Consider the following 19,569-nt stretch of genomic DNA (forward strand, 5'->3'; position numbering starts at 1 on the left):
GTTAAGGAATGTGGTTCTAGAGGGAGAAGCTCTCAAATTTGTCAAGACCATCCAAGGTTCTGAAGCCTACTAAAACAGCATAGGAATGCTCCTCTTAGGTATAAGACTGATGCTCAATAGATTTGATCAATTGTATGGGAAACACAGAGGAATACGAATGTAATTGCTGATGTTTTAGGAAAAATACTGATATGTTTATTGATTTGGAGGAAATTCATCATTGTATTCAATCTTTGTTATGGCGGTTGCCTCTGGGCTCTTTCTTTAGATAGGAATCTCAAACACACACACTGCTCGCAAGGTGCCGATTCACAATTCTCGCGATCGCGTGCAGAGTAGCAATGGTCGTTTCTCTGTGCCTTTTGACTCCATTCCCTTCTTGATTCATATTCCCTCTCAAGTTTTTCCACCTTTCTTTGGTATATATACCCCTGCCCATTCATCTTCAACCTCTCTCTCTCTCTCTCTCTATGTTTTCGTTTTGATTTTTCTTCTTTTTCTTCTGTGTATTATTTGTTGTTGGCTCTACGCATTTTTCATAATCGAAATGAGAAAGAGGATCCAAGAAACCCTCCCTGCTCATTGAAATGAGGCTGTCTCGCTTCTCTCTAGGTCCCCTCTCTTTCCTCTCCCTTGCAGTGGCAGCCCATTGGAGAACATCAACGGAAACAAAGCAACCCGTGTGGCCATCCCCTCCACATCCACTGTCGAGACACGGCGACCAGGGATCTCCATAACTGCTTCCAAGGGAACGTTGTAAGATCGCCTCCATGCTCGAAGGTCATCACTGGTGAAGAATGACACCCAATTCCTCTCGGGGAAGGATCGAAGCCTGCCTTCATGGTCACTCGAAGCAGCCATTGGAAGGGTTAGGGGAACGTAGGAAGAAAACAAAGGGCCTAGGGGAATCCAAGAAGGAAGGAGGGTGAGAGGATTTATGGGAAAGGAGCAACGAAATGGAAATAACGGAGAGATGTGAAGAAATGGGGACTTAAATGGGAAGTAGCCAATGGTTGGTCTTTACGGACGGTGAAACGACAGTGGCTCAGAAGACGAAGAGGCATGACTGTGGAGAAGGGCTAATGAACAGATAGGATGATGTCAACGACCTCCAAATGGATGCATGAACAGCTTGAGAAGACTAGGAGTCGCGAGATCATACAGAGCATGTCGACCAGGAAATAACGATATTGGGATGTGTCAAGACCCCAGTGCGTCGGGAAGCCAAGGGGAATAATACAATTAAGAAGCAAGAGTAATGGGCTAGAGCATGGCCAGCACGCATGAATTGGTGGCACAAGGCATTGTTGGCGCTTTAGGATCCTACGTTTGGGAAGCCGAGGAGATGGCAGGTCGCAGAAATTTACGTGCATTAATGGTGTATATGCGTGATCTGTTAAAAATTCTCACCGCACAGGTGTGCTAAGAATTCACGAGGTACTGTGAGGGGAGAAATCCCTAAGGACAGTGCTGGGATGAATACCAGGCCAAGCCAGCGCCCAGGACCTGGGATGGAACGGCCTGACCCAAGAAGTTCCGGATAAGAAATGTGGAGTCAGATGTTCTGACAAAAGGGTGCGGTAAACAACATAAACTGACATAGGATCTCCTCGCCTTTAACATAGCCACTAGGGAATCTGGCGACCAAGGCTGGCTAACCTTTAGGGATCTCCTTGCCCTTAACATAGCCGAGGCCATGCCCATTAAATGAAACAGAGGCAAGCACGCCATAGGGGAGCTACAAAGCACCAACCTGGGGGCCAACAATGGTGGAGCAAGGTTCGGCAGGAACATGCAATCACAGTACAGGGCAGCGCACCAATCGCTATCACCTTGGCGTCCACCCCGGTCCGGTATAAATACCCCTCTCTTTGCCCTTGGGGGGGAGGGGGGAGAGAGGGTTACCTCATTCTTGAATACTGTTTGCTACGTCATTCTTGCCTCTATACTCCCTTCTCCTTCTTCAGCCTTAAACAGACTTAAGCGTCGATGGTACCACGGCCCCCGAGCTCCCCATTCTCCTCCTTGCAAGGAAGAGCCCGAGTGGCCCAGACACGCGAAACACGATATCAACAATGATCATAATCATGTGTACATGTTTTTTTAATTTTCCTTAAAAAAAAATGATCAGAAGTTGATGACGAACAAAATATTCTTCATCATAGATATAGAGTGAGGAACTTTGTTAAGGTGGCAAGATAAAAGGCTTAGTTATTGCATTATTGTGAGGAAAAAGTGGAAGCATTTCTCTTAGTATTTTCGCCCAATCATTTGGATATTCCGAACATATATATTATATTTGGGTGGGTAACATGGGTAAAGTTTGTGTAAACGAATAAGTTTTGTTCTGATTCCTCGCTATCATGGTGAACTATATGCTTCCAAGACTCTCACAATGGACTGCCAAAAAGTTGCTTAGGGATGTGCTAATTATCGTTAATATTGTCATAAAATATGTTCTTTATGACAAGACTGAGGGAAACAAAATGCAATGGGTACTAAGGCTGTAGTTGGACGTTAAGGTAATCTGAGTTGAGATGACTTTAAATATATGTAGTAGGTTGAGACGAGTTTAAATTTTTTATAAAAAGTTAAAAAAGTAATATGTCTTATTAATGATTAGTTTGAGATGAATTGAGATTAATTTAACAATCATTGATAGCTTTAATTAACTATGTCGGAGATATATATGGCCATGTTCATTCGTTACACTCAGAATAAAAGGTCTGACTTTTTGCTTTGTCAGTTATAGTATGTACTTTTTTTCTGCGCCTCCCGCCCAACTTCGACGACCATACAAACCCTACTTTTTGCTCCCACCCCTGCTTGCAGGGATCTCATCACTTTTGTAGTTTTTACCTGCTAATTAAATGTTGCTAGTTTGTACCTTAGTCGATTTCTCGTGATATTTTAACATTAAAAACTCAATAGTCAATACTAGTAATGGTAAAAGATATATATGAATTATTATATATATATATATATATATATTATTATATTACCATACTATGTTACCTATTTCAAAGTTCTTTGCTATATAAATTGTGTTTTTGAAATATAACATATGATCTATTTATTGGGAAAAGATAAATTAAAGCACATCGCTCAATCGTTGTTGCTTCTTCAAGTAACCCAATTTTGGGTCTACTGATCATGCAAACACCAAATTAATAATGCGACTCTTCATGAATATATATATATATATATATATATATATATATTAGGCTTTGGGATCACAGACTAATAGACCGAACACTTTAGTCTATTTTCAGTTTTTCTATTTCTTTTTATAGCATTAACGTGGAAAGCTATTTTTTGTGACTAATAGAAATTGTTGACACAACGTAAGTATTTATATTATCACTGAAAAGCAAGATACGATGAGTGATACAAGAGAAGGAGGACATGCATGCTTAATTAGTACATGAAGTTTATACACAAACTATATATACAAGAAAGATAAGGCGCCACTAGTACTAATGAAGCCCAGCTAGCACGAATTATTGGGAAACTTTTTTAGCCGGAATTACTTAATAGCGGCAACTTTGATCACTAGAAATAGCCTTATTTCTTGTAGTGAGCAAAGCCACGGTTTTCTTTTCCGATGTAATGTTCCCTAACGATTATCCCACCATAGATCTTGGCTGCCTCGTCGCTGTTGATGATGACAGGCTGGTCTGGCTTTAATACCGGATAATTCACCTTAAGAAGTACTTGTTGATTGCCGCCGGCTGGCCTGATCCTAGGCCGGCCATGGAAATCGTCTATCATATCGAAGCCTTCCAACGCAACCTTCAAAAGGTGACGATAATCTGCCCGAGGTGCCATATGTGCTGCTAAATTAAGAAAATAGGTTAATACGATCTGTATAATGTATATGTGCAAATCAGTTAGCTTTCTAGGTTTTCTGGTATTAAAGGTTAAAGGCCATATATACCTCCTTATATAGAACTCACTGCAAGTGATCATGATCTAGCTACTTGATTAGCTTGCAACCTCAAAAGCTTATGCAACAGATTATAACGTAGGACAGATCGAATCCGGATAAATTAAAGAACCGGGGGCTCCTCAGGACCTCCACGCCTTTTGGTGATTCTATTCAAAGATGCATGCATATATGGTGATATTTTGGACACTTCCTTTGAAAGTGGACTGTGATGCAGAATATATATATATATATATGAGAGTTCATGAGATAGTGGACTAGTACCGGAAAATCACATTTTCAGTCTTTAAGAAGAATAATAAATAGTTTTTAATTGGCGGATGCACGTTCTTTGTTCACCTCGATCCTTACCTTTCGGGATACTCCATTCATATCTATCCTTGCATTGTTATTCGATTTATCCCAATAATCATTGGAGGCATCCTGAATTTAATTAATAATCGTGTATATTTTACTTCATATATTATAGTATTATTGCCATGTCGATTCTTGTAATTCTGGTAATTTTCTTTATTTATATTAATCTTGTGATTATCCTCGTACGTGCTTCTTATATATGTCTTTTTTCTTTTTCTTTTTACAGATCTTTTAGTTGTATTAAATTTTATTTACCAAAAATAGTTGTTAGGATGAAAAACGTTATCACAATTACTTATCTCTTTATTATAAGACGTTAAGTTCTTTTCGGCCCTTTCTCCTATTTAAGAAGTTTAAGTTCTTTTTGGTCTGTTTTAGGTATTAATTGTTTGAAGTCCTAACTTTATTTTTTGTCATATTTAGCTCATCGCTAGCTTTTGGCCTATTATCAATTACCCATTGTTAGCCACAATTTCATATTTGATGTTCCAATTGTAAGTCACAGCTTCAATATCACAGCTATGTTCAAAGTTGTCCCCCGTTAAGTTTGAGCGGATATTAGAGATAATATTAAATCAAGAACTTCATTTGATGTTATTCTAGGGAAGTGATTTGATTTTCATAATTGTTAAATTAAGAGACTTAATTTTCATAATGACCAAGACTTTTCTTTTTTTTTAAAAAAAAAGAGGACGGTACTCCAATTTTATTGATAGCCCTCATTTATGAAAATCAAGTTTCTTAATTTAACAATTATGAAAATCAAATCACTTCCCTAGAAAAATATCAAATCTAGTTATTCATAAACAACAAAGACACCTGGGGGTTACAGATATTTATAAACAAAAAGGACCAAAAACCAGACATAAAAAACATAAGACGCCAAACCAAATTACATATAGTGAAACTTACAATAGACAAAACAAAAGAAAACAAATAAAGAAACCTGCAGAAACAAGACATTAACACAAGCATAATAGTTAATAAGCAAGTTAAACAAACCGAAAAGAACAATACCTCATGGCGAGATCTGCAAATTGGGAAAAACAAGTTGATCTATGCGAAGAAGGCTTATTAAGTACTAGTCAAAGGAACTCGATCTGCAAACCAATCCATGTTTAAACCTCCAGCTCCTTGTTTAGCAAGTTAATTAGCAACAACATTCCTTTCACGATAAATATGATTCACTCTGTAGTCCAACCTATCAAGGCAAACTGAAACTCCTCCCAAAAATCCTTGAGATACCAAATCACCCTTTATGATCCAATTAACTAGAATCTGAGAATCAGTCTCAATGTCAACCTGATAGAAACCAAGATTACAACATCTCTTTACCCCTTCTAATAAACCTCTCAATTCAGCAAAATTATTGGATCTCTGACCTAAGAAAATCGAGAAAGCTACACACATCTTACCACTGTCATCACGGATGACAACAACCCCCCCCCCCCCAAAGGACTAGCTTGCCTAGGGTTTCCCAAACTACTACCATCAATATTAAGCTTTACCCGACCCTGCAAGGGAGGAGTCCACTTCACCACAAATACCTGTTTCACCCTTGGTAAATTGACCGAAATATCCAACCTATTTAAAATAACAACATCCTGGTTAAGAAGCCTCGAGGAATTCATGGCCAGTTGCATGATTTTGCGTATCAAGTTCTTAATAGCATGCCTAATTGACTCAATAGTGTCCAGATTACCATCATATCTTGCGTTACAACATCGATCCCATAACTTCCAAGAGACAATGGATGGGAGAATACCAAAAATAGTTTGAACCTGAGACGGCTTACCAGCACGACAAAACCAAAAGTTGATTTGCTCTTGCCAGGTACGTAAAACACCCATATGCACCCCCAACTGAACCGAAGCTAGGCACCAAATTTTCCTAGCAAAATCCCCAGTGCAAAGAATATGATTAAGATCCTCACTATGACCTGACAAACAACAATTACATTTCGAATCCAATGGAATCCTAGCCATTTTAATCTTTTGATTCACACATAAACAGTTATTTAAAGCTTTCCACATCATAATAGAGATTTTCTTAGGGAGAATATCATGTCAAATCCAAGGTGCCCACTGGAGAGAAGACGTTCGGACCCTTATAAGATCCAAAGCACTTTTTGTAGAAAAATTCCCATCATTCTCCTCAATCCAGATTAAAACATCCTACCCATCTTTACACCTAGCCAAGAAATGATACAACTCAGCAGCTTTGTTTTGACCAACAAGCCTCTCCAAAGAAGGAATATCCCAACCATTTTCAATGTGAAACTCTTTAATCTTAATCATAGGTTGATCAGTAACCAAGTAATGATCCTTAAGGGGACCAACCTCATCCCAATTATCATACCAGAAAGAAACGTTACCCTCATGAACAATCCATTTAGAATTATTAAGAACATACAAGATACTACAGACAATAGACTTCCAAAACCGAGTTCCCTTATTGGGCACCAGAAACTGGTGCCTTACAGTCGTGTAAAAAGAAAGTAATCAGTTTTGGATTGTTCAAAACCAATATCAAGAATGGTTGAAGAGAACTTAGCAAACCATTATCTTGAAACTTGCTTTAAACCATACAAGGATTTGTTTAACTTACAAACTCTTGTATCACTTTTATCACCAAAATCGAGAGGCAAGGATAAGTGAACTTCTTCTAACAAATCTCCATGAAGGAAGGCATTGTTGACATCCAATTGAATTAGATACCAACCTTTGGAAGCTAATATGGAGAGAAGACACTTGACAGTGACCATTTGGCAACTGGACAAAAGTATTAAAGTAATCCACTCCTTGTTGTGTAAAACCCTTAACAACCAATCTTGCTTTATACCTCTCGAGTGTCCCATCAGATTTCAGTTTTACTTTATAAACCCATTTGCATCCAATTGGGCTCTTTCCATGGGGAATGTTAGTTAATGTCCAAGTGTTATTGTTTTCTAAGGCTTAAATTTCTTTAGCCATAGCAATTCTCCAATGAGGAATTTTGACAGCTTGATGATAAAACTTGGGTTCAACAAAAGTTGAAAGAGCTAAGGTGAAGCTTTGTGTTTAGATGACAAATGAGAATAACCAATGAAATGAGAAAGTGGATATTGCTTACCTGATAAAGAACTAGAACTCCCAGTTGAAGATGAAGAAGAGCAAGCCTGTGAGGATGTCAAATGGCAATAAAAATCTTGCAAATAACCAGGTGGTTTATGTACTTGAAAAGATCTTCTAGGAGGAGAATGATCTTGTAAAGGCGTGGATTGATTAGGAACAGGTTCTGTATGAGTTGATTTTGTATGAATAGGTATTATAGGGGTGGATTCTCAATGGGTGGATTCTGAATGAGTGGATGTGAGGCCCAGGCCCGTGGCCCAGACAACTGAAGCCCAGCCCAAAGACCCCTAAAACGTCACCGTTTAGCAGGTTAGTCTTTCCCTTCCTTTTCCTTCCCCCACCCCTCGACGGTTTCCCCCATTTTCTCTTCCTCTCCTTTGTTTTTACCGAAAACTGCTCCTCTAATCCTATTCTCTCTACATCGCAGGTTATTCTTCCCTTGTGGTTAGTTATTCTCCTCAAATCTTTAGTTCTCTCTACAGACTCATCTCCTCTTCCTCTCTCGCATGGTATTCCTTGTCTTCAAGTATCTCTCTCTCTCTCTCTCTCTCTCTCTCTCCCTCTCATTCATTCTTCACTTAAGACTTTGAACTGCAACCCTCTCAACCGACCCTCTCTTTCTCATCACTTGCAGATTCTTTTTGCTTTGTGATTGTTGGTACTGCGTTTTCGTGGGTCCCTGAATTTTTTTTCTTTGTAACCATCGAAGCCCATCACTGGAGACACTAGCATTCGCCGATAGGCCATCCTTATTCTCTGTTTCTCACACACGCACACACATTCACTTCAAGTTAGTTTATTTCACTCCAATAAAATATCTGAAATATGTAGTCCGTGGGTTCTCTAGGCATTTTTGTGTGTAAGCAAACACCTTGTGTTGGAATGGTCTTTGAATTTTGGATTATTGGGTTGGACGTGCAATAAATCAAATGGATACTCAGGCCTGAGTAGTGGCTTTTTTGTACTATTTGGATTTTTATACAACCGATGAAGTGGAGGTTAAATTATTTGGAGTTACATTATTGCTGTTTTGGTTGAGTTGTTGGTGGTTGCTTAGAGTTAGGGGCTATTGAAGTGAGGATGATATATTGATTATTTGTGTTTGACGTTGACTTTGGTGGGTGTATTGGTTAATATCAAAATTGGTATTTTGTATTTTGGGTTGAAGTGTGAGCTGTCCAGATTTTTATATGACTGTTTTAGTTGAGTTATTTTGCTGTAATATGGTTTGGGATTATGGGTTTTAATTATTTAAATCGAAGTTGTGGCAATAGTCATTTAACACTTAGTGTATATTTGTTTTCTATCGATAGGTGACGAGATTATTAGAAGCCGAATTTAGGGCATAGATATACGTTGTAGGAGTCAAGTAAGTCGGGTTCCTATGCTAGGCTTTACACGAATTATTGAGACTGAGGTTGACTTTCTCAAAACTTTGCATATTTTTGTGATGAAATGAGAATTTAGGAAAAACCAACCTCGGTCGCTTATTTGCATTACTCACGAAATCTGTGTAAAAAAAAAAATATTTCTGACATGCATTGTGTAGACATGAGCTAAATTTTGTCATGTTGTCTCTAAGCGATATTGAGAATCTAAAAAATTGTGCACTAATTTAGAAAGATGGTCTGACTTTTGATTTCAGTATGTAAGAATGATATGATTATGTTTTGGTACTTTGTTTTATTTTGATATGGCATCTGAAAACCTTTGGCATGGTGTACTGATTTGTATCTGACTCTGCCTCTACTCTGCTCTGCTTTGTTATGCTCTGTTCTGCTCTATTTGGGTTGGTACCAACTTCTCTGTCTCCGAGTGCACCCACTTTAGAAATAAAGTGATTTTATTGTAGTATTTCCTGTGTGCATACTCGGGGCTCTGAGAATAAAAAATGAAAGATTTCACCTCTGTCTCTGCCTCGTTTGGCCACCGGGGTTAGCACAACCCTATCACAGGGATGAAACATGGTCTATGCTTTGTGAGATGCTCTGTTTTGATGTGATGATGATGCTCAGGTTATGTTATGCCAGAGTACTCTGGGTTTTACTTGTCTTAAAACCGTCGCTCTGTTACTTTTGAAAACATGTTTTGTTCTGCATGATAACTCTGAAAAATATTTTGTTCTACGTGCTGTACTTTGTAAATGCTCATGCTTGCACGCTAGCATACGTCTTCTGCTTACTAACTCACTCCCTTATCTTCATAATATTTTCAGATGATGTGGAGAGTCCAACTGAGGACCTAGATTAGGAATTATGAGCATGATTAAGCTGAGGAGATGATGTCGAGTACCCTAGGGTACTACCACTAAAAGAATGATTTCTGATGTCTTATACATTTAATTATGTTTTTGGTTTAGTAGGACTTATGGATTTATTAGTTTGGTATGTTATGACTATCGGGAGATTGTAGACCCCTTGGTTTATTATTATTGCAATAATGATTTTGTGGAGTTTATAATGTGTTTATTTAGAGGATATGAGATTGGTTTTTGCTTATGAAGTCTTTCAAGATTTTTAGATGTGTTGGGAGATATGTTTATAAGTGACATGTAATAATTCTCCAACCCACTCGGGTGTGGGGCGTTACAGTGGATTCTGAGTGGGTAGGTTCTGTAGAGTTAGATAGAGATGAACTCACTAGAATGGATGGAAAAGAAACATGTTGATCAAGAATAAGTGTAGGAAAGACAAGAGAAGATTGTGGTAAGGCAATGAGATTTGATTTAGTGACTTAAAAGGAAAGATGTGTTCATGAAAACAACATTTCGAGATACAAAAACATTATGACTATCAAGGTCATAGAGTTTGTATCCTTTGATAGCAAGAGGATAGCCAATGAAAATACACCTTCTAGCTCAAAGAGCAAATTTAGATCGATTATGAGCTAGTGTAGATGCATAATAAAGAGAACCAATCACTTTAAGGTGAGAATATGAGGGTGGTTTTTTGAAAAGTAATTCATATGGTGTTTTGTTTGCTAACAAAGGAGAAGGAACCCTGTTAATTAGATAGACTGTTGTAAGAATGCAATCAGACAAAGAAAAACAGAAACATAACAGAAGATGCAGAGCATCAAAATCAATTCTGTATTACTTCAAACTTATGTTGATACATCAAAGCGGAAATGCTTTATATACAATGTATAATAGGCGGGAAAGAAATATTTTAATTTTTTAAATACCTAAGTAATAGAACTAACATAACTCTGTTACTAAAAATGTAACTTACTAAAAACAGAAATAACATAAACATAACAGATACAATACTATCTCTAATAATACCTCCTTATATAGAACTCACTGCAAGTGATCATGATCTAGCTACTTGATTAGCTTGCCACCTCAAAAGCGCATGCAACAGATCATAACGTAGGACAGATCGAATTCGGATAAATTAAAGAACCGGGGGCTCCTCAGGACCTCCACGCCTTTTGGTGATTCTATTCAAAGATGCATGTATATATGGTGATATTTTGGACACTTCCTTTGAAAGTGGACTGTGATGCAGAATATATATATATGAGAGTTCATGAGATAGTGGACTAGTACCGAAAAATCACATTTTCAGTCTTTAAGAAGAATAATATATATGTCGATTCCTGTAATTCTGGTAATTTTCTTTATATATTAATCTTGTAATGATTTTCTTCGGAGCATAATTAATTATGATAGATCTGGACAGTAGATTTATAGACGCGCGTACGTTATAGTCCTTAATTAACCTCGTGCGTGCTCCTTATATATGTCCTTTTTTTTTTTTTTTTTTTACAGATATTTTAGTTGTATTAAATTTAAAAAAAATATATTCATCATCCATTTTCTTATCATCCTCTCATCATCCCATGATGTGGCATTAGATAATAGGTTTACAAGTGAAATACAATAAATAATCTCCAATTATCTAATGACACACTACACATAAGTGTTTTTTAGTGATGGTTGAGAAATTGTGACAATCCACAAACTGTCACTAAAAAGTATTTTCTGTGACAGTTTTTGGAAACCGTCACTAAAGACAGATGAGTTTTTTGTTACGTTCGAATGGAGAGTAAATTTACGTTCAAACGTCACATATATGTTCGAACATTGTAGCTACCTACGTGCGAACATGAAATGTTTTGGTGTCAACGTTCGAACTTTAGTAAGTAATGTTTGAACGTTAATTGTAAATTTAAATTAAATATGACTCTAATTTAAAAATGATATGGTTTTTATAATACATAATTTGTGAACAAGTCTAAAAAGTTGTAATATATATTTATACACACAATTTATAAAATATAAAATTATATATTTATATGTATATACATGTATAAATATATATTTATATTTATATATATTTGAAGTGCAGTGATTTAGTATTAAAGTTGAAAAATCTAACATTAAAAATTAAGATTGAGAATTGAAATTAAAAAATGATACATATATTAAATAACATTGTTCCTTACATATATTAAAAGTAAAATACAAAATATGATAGAATTTCGTAAACAACACTCAGCCGAATGCGCTGTTCAAGAAATTTGTACTTCATATCTCCTCAGTTAAGCTATCAACATTCTCATTGAGGATACATACACGATGGGCTATCTCGGCAACAGGCTCCTCTACAACCACAATCTATTCATCGATATGTGCAGTCAATTGTGAGATCGCCGCATCAACCCAAGCAGGCCGTGCATCTACCGCAGATGTACTCGTTGGCTACGGACTACTACTCCCCACACTGGGCTCGAATTACGTCGGAGGAGCTAGATCTGCTATAGGGGTGGCTGACGTCGAGAGTACCCCCTCGCCTATCCAATGCTACATCGATGCGTGCTCATAACGAGGGGGCTCATCTGATTTGTGACCCGTTCCTCCGGCTAGAGTGGCACTTTCCGAGCAAGTAATAGACGGCTGATGATGACATCGTATGAGAGATTGTCCATAAAGACGATGCTCACCTCGTAACGGATCCTCTCAAAGATGCACAGTGGCAAATCGTTGGAATCTTTACGTGCCACTCGTACAAAAAAAAAAGTGCTTAAGTCTAACTAAATGTGGTCATATCTGCCATAGGATCCAGGTTTGTTCCAACAATAAGTTGCAACATGCGGATAAAATGTAGCAGATGTATTTAGTTGAAGGTGTTCTTCCTCTCGATCTGCGTGCAATCTCTCTCGATGAGGATGTAGAAATCCTCGTCTCGATCATCATCCTGAACCTCACGGTCAGTACCCTCAACCTCTGACCGGTCTGCATCGCTGGCAACGTCTACTGGCCCAGTTGGGCTAGTAGATGATGCAGAAGTGCCTACATCTGCATCTAGTGTGCCGTGTGCAAATGTAGATGTGTGAACGGCGGTTGTGTTGCCAGTCTGAGAGTCAGCTGCAACCGATGTCTCAACTACTCGACGAATGTGACGCCCCGACTCCCACGTACAAAAAATATGGGAATCGTGACATCAATATGGCGACAGCACGGTCACGCATTCCAACAAAATGTGCTCAAGTGTGTGCAACATGCAAAAGTGTACAATAAAAGTCGCAGCGAATATTATAAATAAGTCAACTAAGTACCAGAATTTTAAATACAAATATTCAAAATAAATTATCCTTAAAAAGTTATACAGTCATCCTAAAATATATTACAAGACAAATATATAAATAATTGATAAAGCGAATCTCAATAAACAGGAGTAATCCCATATCACTCCGCCAACGGAGCCAAGCTTAAGGCTCGTCATTCACATCTGCATCAAAATCTGCGATACCATAAAATGGTACCACAGGTAAGTATAAACCAAACAACTCTCGAGATAAAAACATATTAAGCAACCAACATGCATTCATATGACAAAATACACTTAGCCATAAAATACCATTTTTCTCAGAAAAATGATTATTCCCAACACATACCAAAATTCCATTTTGGCCCAAAAATATAGTCTGCCATTTTCTCCGAAAATGATTCACACAAAACAAACCATTTATCGGACACTGTAGGTGGGAATCGCAGGCGAGACTCTACCACCGTTCCTGCTTACCACCATCCCTACCGCGTGCACCGTAGGCGGGAATCACAGGCGGGACACAACCACCATCACTGCTTACCACCATCCCTACCGCGTGCACCGTAGGCAGAAATCACAGGCGGGACTCTACCACCATCCCTACAGTTCCTTTCCACATAATAAATACTTGTTAGAGCACTGCAGACGGGAATCACAGGCATGACTATACCACCATCCCTACCGCATGCACCGTAGGCCGGAATCACAGGCAGGACACAACCACCACCCCTGCTTACCACCATCCCTACCGCGTGCACCATAAGCGAGAATCATAGGCGGGACACAACCACCAACCCTGCTTACCACCATCTCTACCGCGTGCACCGTAGCAGGGAATCGCAGGTGGGACTCTACCACCATCCCTACAGTCTCTTTTCCTTTTTCTCAAACCAGTCAATCCGGTCGTTTCAAACACACTTAGAATCATTTCACATGAAAATCCAATTTTTAAACAAAATCCTGAAAGCTCAGTTTTCAATAAACACATGAACATGAATATATGTACACGAAAACCCAGTTTCATTTACAAACACGATCATGCGTGCAATATGCCATGTACATGAAAAACACATACCAACGACCAACAATGCAAACCAAACATACAACAACTCCGTCCACAATCCAACCGACCCCCGAACTTCTTGGACTCAGTCCGGCATGTCCAACTAGATCACAATAATATGAGTTAGTGCAAAAATATATTTAAATCATGATAGTTCTTTCGAGAAATACTTACAGCGCTATATTATAATTTCTGAAGGATCACGGAGCTGCAAGAAGTGGCAACACAGCTGCAGAATAGTGCAAAATGCGTTGTGGCCGTGGGTCTCAAATACCTATTTTTGAACGGAGACAAATCAAGACCCGAAATTGATAGGGTAGGGCTTAGGGATGGCGGTAAAGCTAGTGGTGGTGGTGGTTTGCCGAGGGTGGCGGCGTAGAGGGTGGTTTTAGGCAAAAAATGCCGAAAATGAAATTGTGGATGAATGTGCTTCACCGGTGGTAGATCGGAGCCAAGGATGGGTGCGTCGGGTTGCTATGAGGTCGAGGATGAAGTGGTGAAGAAATTGTGGCTGGAGGTGGCGCGACGGCGGCGCGCGAGCTCAAGGAACGCCGCGGCTTCAAGCCGTGCGTGGAGGAGAATGCCGGTGAGATAGGGGCCTAGCTTGGTGAGGGATGATGACCGACGGGAGGGGAAGTTGTGGTGGTGGGCGGTGAGGGCCATGGCGGCGCGGCGGCGATGGGCTGGGAGAGGCGACGCGAATTCACGGGGAAGAGGAGAGAGGCTGTTGTGCGCGCTGGGGGAAAAGCAGTGGAAAGAAAAAAGAAAAGGGGAGAAAGAAAAGAAAGGGAAAGCAAAAAGAGAAAAAGAAAAGTAAGGGGAAAGAAATGAGATCCAATCCTTACATATTGGGTCACAAAAATGATCCAACGAAAATAATTTCAAAACAGTAAGTTAAATAAAATAATTTAAACGTAATGATAAAATAAAGATAAAATAATTAAATCCAACAATCAATTAATTTAAAATAAAGAACAATTTAAATGGATCACAATAATAAATATTAAGAAAATATAACAAATTAATTTTCACAATTTAAAGATCATAAAATAAACCATTTAAAAATATCTGATAATTTTAAAACAAGAGAATAAATTTTTAAATTAATAATAATAAATCTTTCAATAAAAATATACTAAAATACGGGGTGTTACATCATCCCCCAGTAAAAAAAAAAATTCGTCCTTGAAATTTGTAAGGTCATAATTCACGCTAAAGCAGGATACAAGATACAACCAGAACATGCTTGAGACAACATACCATCACCAACGCCCTAATAGGCGTAAGTAATGTTCTCTCAAGTCTACTCCCATAGGCAATTCCATCATACTCACATTAGACTTCCAATGGCATCTCACGTCCAGTATTCCTAGGGTGGCTATGTTATCCAAAATCTCATTTCCTCAAGAACCTTAATACAACATCCAATAAATTCCAATGATTAATAGCTCCGTACAATAATTTGTGCTAACCTCAATCGACTCCTATGCTATAATTTATAATCCTTCATTGTATTCTACCTTTGGTAACCTAATGGACACTTCCAAAGTTAATCATCAATAACAAATTTTGCACAACCAAATGATTAATCTTCAACTATACGTATTGTCTCAAAAAATTCAAGTTACCACTAATTCCTCAAGATTAGTGTAAAATCCGAACTCCTAACTACAACCACAAATATCACGCTTCTACTGCGCACTCTGATAATTCGCCACATGCATAAAATTTATGTCCTCATAAAACTAACACCATCGAGTACAAGATGACTCCATACCTATTAATGAAAAACTCTTATCATAATTTGGTAAAAAATACTATTTTCCCTAAAACTACGAGTTATCACTCATATTCCTCAATTAACTCCTGTTACCTTAAACAAAATCAATATTCCACAAAATACATCCATTATCAGAGATAGAAAACCAATATCAATCAATTTCAACATCCTAAATTGCAAATAAGTAACATCACCCCAAAATACGCCCATCTCGTCTAAGACAAGGAACATACCTTAAAAAGTTCGATTCCAACCCAGCCAACCAATATGAGCGCCTAAAAACTTCTACCCGACAACCTAAACCCAAAAGCTTATCACCTACATTCTGAATAACATCCAATCTAGCGGTGACTAAACTCACTACGAACCATCATTGACTTCACCAAAACATTATCGAAACCATCTTGGTAACTCGCCCACCTATTTCTACTCCTATAAGCTAGCATTAACACAACTAGTTCATTCAATAGCACATCACTATTAAACCTCAAGTCAAGCCATATTTTTCAAATCTTCAACCCACCAAAAGCCATTGCAAAGCACCCCCAAGGATCCTAGTGCTTTATTAACTCACATATTTGATTATGCTATCCACCGTTGATGCCTAAGCTTCAACTTCCAAAATCTTATCATACACCTTACATGACGACCCATCACTCTCCCTTCAAGTTAAACAACAATGTCCTTCATTCAACCAACTGGATGCTCAATCTCCAAAGAAAGTATAGCCTCAAAATTTAAATTCCTATGTGACCTTAAGTCACAATTAAGTCCTGAAGGTAATCACAAAATTATTCCCAACCATCATTCCATTGAGTAACCCACTTCGACTATACACTTCTATCAACTCACCAAAAAAAAAAAAAAAAACTGCAAGCCAAGGTTTCTTGAATTACTACTATTGTGTCGACTCCTCTTCAGCACCTACCAAAACCACTTCTTCCAAACCAAAATGAGACTAGGACTTGAACTCTCCGAAATGCATACACACTCATAATTACTACGCATCGATCTCATGCTCCCTTAGTCAAAATCAAATGTTCCAAACGTGCAAGTGGTCCATCACTACCATTTCCATCACCTGGACCTATATCCTCAAAGTCAACAAGAATCATTTCCTAAATCTACACCATCTTTTATCCTTAAAATTAATATGGATTAAATCCTTATCCTGTCACTATAACCTCGAGCTAAAAGAAATCATTTTCCGAACTAGATCAACATCCTCAATCCTCAGAAAATACACAAACTAGATCATTACCTTCCATCTCCAAAGAAATTCTCTCCTGAAAAAAATTCTCATATCAGTAACTCAACTCTCATCAATCCTATTTTAATTCTGCAATTCCAAAACCTTAACCCAGATAAAAATCATTTCCCGAAATCTTCAAGATCAATGACCTTAAATCTAAAACATTCACCTTATAAAACTTGTAAATTCTAAAACCCTAAATATTATCAAATTGCTTATCAAGGTCGGCAAGATTGAAAACTTCTAATCTAAGTAATCCCTTAATTGCTTGTTGAAGCTACCACCTTAAATCCAATAAACTTATTTCCTAAAAACTATAGAGCCACAAACCTTAGATGAACTTATCATAAATCTAACCTTGAAACTTGTTGAACTTACAACCTCCCATTCTAAAACTTCCAGCCATATCTTCACGAAATCTAAAATCTCAATTATCCTACTTCCCAAAGAGATCACCCAACCAAACCGTTCCCTTCATGCCTCAAAATTACAAAAGCAAACTAAGTTGATAAAAGTTCAAGCCTACTACACTCAATATTTATACCTAACAATAGCATTCACGATCGTATCATCTTCCTGCCATAGCGTAACCCTTAACCCCACTTTCAACTCAGCAAATTAAAATACAACTATAGCAAAATAAATTAAAATACAACAATACAAAATGAAATAAAATAGAATAAAACCAACAATAAAATATCATAAGACAAAATAATAAAACAATTGAAGTAGTACACAAATAAATAATAGAGACAAATAAAATAGCCTATCATAAAATAACATAGTTAAACAAAATAAAGTAACATAAATAAATAAACAAAGAAAGTAACATACAATAAAATAAAATAAATAAAGCAATTAAAATAATATACTTTCAACAAAATAATTTCAAATCACAATTTAAAATTTTCTAGTACTCCACCTAAGGGACATGTGGATTTACCCAGAGACGAACTGCTCTGATACCACCTGTGACGCCCTGACTCCCATGTATAAAAAACACGGGAATTGTGACGTCAGGATGGCCACAGCACGGTCACACATTCCAACGAAATGTGCTCAAGTGTGTGCAACATGCAAAAGTGCACAATAAAAGTCGCAGCGGATATTATAAATAAGTCAACTAAGTACCAGAATTTTAAATACAAATATTCATAAAAAATTATCCTTAAAAAGTTATACAATCATCCCAAAATATATTACACGACAAATACATAAATAATTGATAAAGCGAATCTCGATAAACAGGAGTAATCCCAGATCACTCCGCCAACGAAGCCAAGCTTAAGGCTCGTCATCCACATCTGCATCAAAATCTCTGATACCATAAAATGGTACCACAGGTAAGTCAAAACCAAACAACTCTCAGGATAAAAACATATTAATGCAACCAATATGCATTCATATGACAAATACACTTAGCCATAAAATACCATTTTTTCCAGAAAAATGATTATTTTCAACACACGCCAAAATCTAATTTTGGCCCAAAAATATAGTCTGTCATTTTCCCAGAAAATGATTCACACAAAACAAACCATTTATCGGACACTGTACGCTGGAATCCCAGGCGGGACTTTACCACCGTCCCTGCTTACCACCATCCCTACCGCGTGCACCGTAGGTGGGAATCACAGGCGAGACATAACCACCATCCTTACAGTTCCTTTCCACACAATAAATACTTATCAGAGCATTGTAGGCGATACCACCATCCCTACAGCGTGCACCGTAGGTGGGACACAACCACCATTCCTACCGCGTGCACCGTAGGCAGGAATCGCAGGCGGGACTTTACCACCATCCCGACAGTCTCTTTTCCTTTTTCTCAACGAGTCAATCCAGTCATTTCAAACACACTCAGAATCATTTCATATGAAAATCTAATTTTCAAATAAACGCTTGAAAACCCAGTTTTCAATAAACACATGAATATGAATATATGTACACGAAAACTCAGTTTCATTTACAAATATGATGATCATGCGTGCAATATGCCATGTACATGAACAACACATACCAACAACCGACAATGCAAACCAAACACACAACAACTCCGTCCACAATCCATCTGACTCCCGAACTCCTCGGACTCAGTCCGGCATGTTCAACCAGATCACAATAATATGAGTTAGTGCAAAAATATATTTAAATCACGATAGTTCTTTGGAGAAATACTTACAGCGCTATATTATAATTTTTGAAGGATCATGGAGCTGTAAAAAGTGGCAACATAGCTACAGAACAGTGCAAAATGCACTGTGGCCGTGGGTCTCAAATACCCATTTTTGAACGGAGACAAACCAAGACCCGAAATTGATAGAGTAGGGCTTAGGGATGTCGGTGAAGCTAGAGGTGGTGGTGGTTTTCCGTGGGCGGCGGCGTAGAGGGCGGTTTTAGGCAAAAAATGCCGAAAATGAAATTGTGGATGAATGTGCTTCACCGGTGGTAGATCGGAGCCAAGGATGGGTGTGTTGGGTTGCTATAAGGTCGAGGATGAAGT

General features: G+C 38.0%; 2 long non-coding RNA genes across 2 annotated transcripts in view; one reads left to right on the top strand and one right to left on the bottom strand.

Annotated features, from left to right (window-relative positions):
• LOC121240529 overlaps positions 1-3,689 on the top strand; it is a 19,203-nt gene extending 15,514 nt beyond the window's left edge. The window contains exon 3 of the long non-coding RNA XR_005935556.1: positions 3,538-3,689. This is a non-coding gene — a long non-coding RNA (uncharacterized LOC121240529). The remainder of the gene's footprint in view (positions 1-3,537) is intronic.
• Positions 3,335-19,358, bottom strand: LOC121240523. The gene is made up of 3 exons (XR_005935555.1): positions 19,349-19,358; positions 14,585-14,591; positions 3,335-3,511 (listed from the first exon to the last, which is right to left on the bottom strand). It is a non-coding gene; the product is annotated as an uncharacterized LOC121240523 (long non-coding RNA).
• Between the last annotated feature and the right edge of the window lie 211 nt (positions 19,359-19,569).

The sequence above is a fragment of the Juglans microcarpa x Juglans regia genome, chromosome 1D (assembly GCF_004785595.1).
Source record: "Juglans microcarpa x Juglans regia isolate MS1-56 chromosome 1D, Jm3101_v1.0, whole genome shotgun sequence".
Classification (NCBI taxonomy): Eukaryota; Viridiplantae; Streptophyta; class Magnoliopsida; order Fagales; family Juglandaceae; genus Juglans; species Juglans microcarpa x Juglans regia.